Source organism: Pimephales promelas, chromosome 25 (assembly GCF_988280905.1).
Source record: "Pimephales promelas chromosome 25, fPimPro1.hap1.1, whole genome shotgun sequence".
Classification (NCBI taxonomy): Eukaryota; Metazoa; Chordata; class Actinopteri; order Cypriniformes; family Leuciscidae; genus Pimephales; species Pimephales promelas.
In genome coordinates, this window is record NC_142793.1 from 4,222,660 (window position 1) to 4,227,461 (window position 4,802).

The window sequence follows — 4,802 nt, forward strand, 5'->3', positions numbered from 1 at the left end:
TTTTTTGGGCGAAAAATTAAGTTTCTCCAATCTTCCCAAATTCTGATAGAGGGCCATGAGACTTAGACCTGAGTGCAAAAATGGAGGCTCTAGCCCCTTCCAGAGCTGAGATATCGAAACTCAAAATTTCGGCCCGAAAAAAAAAACGACAGTGGTACCCCTTACGTTTTTTTTTTTGGGGCGAAAAATTAAGTTTCTCCAATCTTCCCAAATTCTGATAGAGGGCCATGAGACTTAGACCTGAGTGCAAAAATAGAGGCTCTAGCCCCTTCCAGAGCTGAGATATCGAAACTCAAAAATTCGGCCTGAAAAAAAAAACGACAGTGGTACCCCTTACGTTTTTTTTTTGGGCGAAAAATTAAGTTTCTCCAATCTTCCCAAATTCTGATAGAGGGCCATGAGACTTAGACCTGAGTGCAAAAATGGAGGCTCTAGCCCCTTCCAGAGCTGAGATATCGAAACTAAAAAATTCGGCCCGAAAAAAACGACAGTGGTACCCCTTACGTTTTTTTTGGGGGGGGCGAAAAATTAAGTTTCTCCAATCTTCCCAAAACTCTGGATTCTGATAGAGGGCCATGAGACTTAGACCTGAGTACATAAATGGAGGCTCTAGCCCCTTCCAGAGCTGAGATATCGAAACTAAAAAATTCGGCCCGAAAAAAAACGACAGTGGTACCCCTTACGTTTTTTTTTTGGGGCGAAAAATTAAGTTTCTCCAATCTTCCCAAAACTCTGGATTCTGATAGAGGGCCATGAGACTTAGACCTGAGTGCAAAAATGGAGGCTCTGGCCCCTTCCAGAGCTGAGATATCGAAACTAAAAAATTCGGCCCGAAAAAAAAACGACAGTGGTACCCCTTACGTTTTTTTTTTGGGCGAAAAATTAAGTTTCTCCAATCTTCCCAAATTCTGATAGAGGGCCATGAGACTTAGACCTGAGTGCAAAAATGGAGGCTGTAGCCCCTTCCAGAGCTGAGATATCGAAACTCAAAAATTCGGCCCGAAAAAAAAAACGACAGTGGTACCCCTTACGTTTTTTTTTTTGGGCGAAAAATTAAGTTTCTCCAATCTTCCCAAATTCTGATAGAGGGCCATGAGACTTAGACCTGAGTGCAAAAATTGAGGCTCTAGACCCTTCCAGAGCTGAGATATCGAAATTCAAAATTTCGACCAGAAAAAAAAAACGACAGTGTTACCCCTTACGTTTTTTTTGGGGGCGAAAAATTAAGTATCCCCAATCTTCTTCTCAAAACTCTGGATTCTGATAGAGGGCCATGAGACATAGACCTGAGTGCAACAATGGAGGCTCTAGACCCTTCCAGTGCTGAGATATCGAAACTCAAAATTTCGACCCGAAAAAAAAACGACAGTGTTACCCCTTACGTTTTTTTTTTGGGCGAAAAATTTAGTATCCCCAATCTTCTCAAAACTCTGGATTCTGATAGAGGACAATGAGACTTAGACCTGAGTGCAACAATGGAGGCTCTAGAACCTTCCAGAGCTGAGATATCGAAATTCAAAATTTAGACCAGAAAAAAAACGACAGTGTTATCCCTTACGGTTTTTTTTGGTCGAAAAATTAAGTATCCCCAATCTTCTCAAAACTCTGGATTCTGATAGAGGGCCATGAGACTTAGACCTGAGTGCAAAAATGGAGGCTCTATACCCTTCCAGAGCTGAGATATCGAAATTCAAAATTTCCACCAGAAAAAAAACGACAGTGTTACCCCTTACGGTTTTTTTTTGGGGCGAAAAATTAAGTATCCCCAATCTTCTCAAATCTCTGGATTCTGATAGAGGGCCATGAGACATAGACCTGAGTGCAACAATGGAGGCTCTAGACCCTTCCAGAGCTGAGATATCGAAATTCAAAATTTCCACCAGAAAAAAAACGACAGTGTTACCCCTTACGGTTTTTTTTTGGGGCGAAAAATTTAGTATCCCCAATCCTCTCAAAACTCTGGATTCTGATAGAGAGCCATGAGACTTAGACCTGAGTGCAACAATGGAGGCTCTAGACCCTTCCAGAGCTGAGATATCGAAACTCAAAATTTCGACCCGAAAAAAAAAACGACAATGTTACCCCTTTCGTTTTTTTTGGGGGGCTGAAAATTAAGTATCCCCAATCTTCTCAAAACTCTGGATTCTGATAGAGGACCATGAGACTTAGACCTGAGTGCAACAATGGAGGCTCTAGAACCTTCCAGAGCTGAGATATCGAAATTCAAAATTTCGACCAGAAAAAAAAACGACAGTGTTATCCCTTACGGTTTTTTTTTGGGGGGGCGAAAAATTAAGTATCCCCAATCTTCTCAAAATTTTGGATTCTGATAGAGGGCCGTGAGACATAGACTTGAGTGCAACAATGGAGGCTCTAGACCCTTCCAGAGCTGAGATATTGAAAATCAAAATTTCGACCCGAAAAAAAAAACGACCTTGTTACCCCTTACTTTTTTTTTTTTGGGCGAAACATTTAGTATCCCCAATCTTCTCAAAACTCTGGATTCCGATAGAGGGCCATGAGACTTAGACCTGAGTGCAACAATGGAGGCTCTAGACCCTTCCAGAGCTGAGATATCGAAACTCAAAATTTGGACCCGAAAAAAAAAACGACAGTGGTACCCCTTTTTTTGGGGGGGGGGTGAAAAATTAAGTATCCCCAAACTTCTCAAAACTCTGGATTCTGATAGAGGGCCATGAGACATAGACTTGAGTGCAACAATGGAGGCTCTAGACCCTTCCAGAGCTGAGATATCGAAACTCAAAATTTCGACCAGAAAAAAAAAACGACAGTGTTACCCCTTACTTTTTTTTTTTTGGTGAAAAATTAAGTATCCCCAATCTTCTCAAAACTCTGGATTCTGATAGAGGCATTTGCGATTCTAGCGGGCGGCCTGGGGTGGCCAGGGCCACCCCTGAAAGCTCATTGGCCACCCCTGTGGCCACCCCAGATCTGATAGGTAGTTGGTCAAGGTCGTCAACACAAGAAACAAGAGAAATGCTGTCAATCAATGGTGACAGCTGATCAACCGATTTAGGTCCAGTTTTATCTTTTTTAATAACACAGTAATAGTCATACTGAGGCTCTGAGAGCTGATTTCTGCTCAGCGGACGTTTGGCCATGCAGGTCAGGTTACTAATGAGATGCGCGCGCTGGCTGCTGCTCCTTGAAACAGGTGGACAGTCTTACAACAGCAACAAATACAACGATAAAAACGCGGGAATCTGTAGATTGAGAGGTATAGTAATTTAATGTTTAGTTATATCGTAGTTCCCTGTGAATGTGTAGGAAAACTGAAAAAGTCGAACTACACTGTACTAGCTAGATTAGCATCCTGAGAGAGTGCAGACGGTAAAGAGGACGCGTGCAGCTCTTAAAGGGGCCACACCTTATTTCCACTCATATATCGCCATGAAATATAAAACGTCTCGGTTACGTATGTAACCCTCGTTCCCTGAGTAGAGAACGGAGACGTTACGTCAGAAGTGACGGAGATTGGGGGATTTCGCATAGAAAGCCAATCCTCTTCGAGTATTAAAACACGAGCCAATGGCATGCAATGCCTTGGGGCTGCGGAAATTTGCATAGCGTACTCCGCCCTACTCCGTGAGTATAAAAGGAGGAAGTGAACGCAACCGCAGTATGTCTTCGCTGAGGAGCCAAGACTGAACTCGGCCTCTACCCAGCGATACAGCAGAAGTGGCAGGGAGACGTAACGTCTCCGTTCCCTACTCAGGGAACGAGGGTTACATACGTAACCGAGACGTTCCCTTTCGTAGTCACTTCGAGTTACGTCAGAAGTGACGGAGATTGGGGGTCTGTGCCATCACGCCATCTTCAAGCTGTCTTCCAGTGCCCTGCGAAAGACTGAACCCCCGAGCCTTACCTCTTTTTTTTTTTTTTTTTTTTGGGGGATCCGACTTTGACACAGGATTACCAAGGTACACTGGGAAACATATCCCGAAGGGGACATGCTACCAGCTGCCTACCGAAGGGAGGACTTATGAATACACATATGGCCACATAGGAACGCATATGGAACACTGGAGTACCAACCGCAGGTGGCTACTGATTTAAACTCCAGGGGTGGCAGATGGCTTGCCAAGGGAAGACACATGCTCAGAGAGGCTTACAGTGGATAATACACATGAGACGGTTACCATGGGGAACCGTGCGCATGGAGGCACCTAGCTAGCATCCAGAGCAACGCAGTGGTGCCCGCATCGTCGGTGCTGGAGGACTCAAGACTTCAATGGAAGAACTGAGGAATATCGCACTTATCCAGTCCGGGGAGTGGAGTGGCGAGCAAGCGAAGACACCTGAGCGGATCCAGAACTGGCCGAAACGAGTACGTGAGAGGATACCGGCTCAATTCGCAGATTATAGAATCTGGCGAAGGTGTTGGGTGTCGCCCAGCCTGCAGCTCTGCAGATGTCTGTTAGCGAGGCGCCGTGCGCTAAAGCCCAAGAGGAGGCTACACTCCGAGTGGAATGGGCCGTCACACCAAGGGGGCACGGAAGGCCTTGCTGCTGGTAAGACAAAGCAATGGCATCCACTATCCAGTGGGACAGCCGTTGCTTTGAGAGAGCCCTTCCCTTCTGGCTCCCTCCATGACAGACAAAGAGCTGGTCTGAGGTCCTGAAACACTGCGTTCTGTCGACATAGGTGCGGAGAGCACGTACCGGACAGAGCAGTGCCAAGGCTGGGTCTGCCTCCTCCGGGGGCAGCGCTTGCAGGTTCACCACCTGGTCCCGGAAGGGAGTGGTGGGAACCTTGGGCACATATCCAGGCCGGGGTCTCAG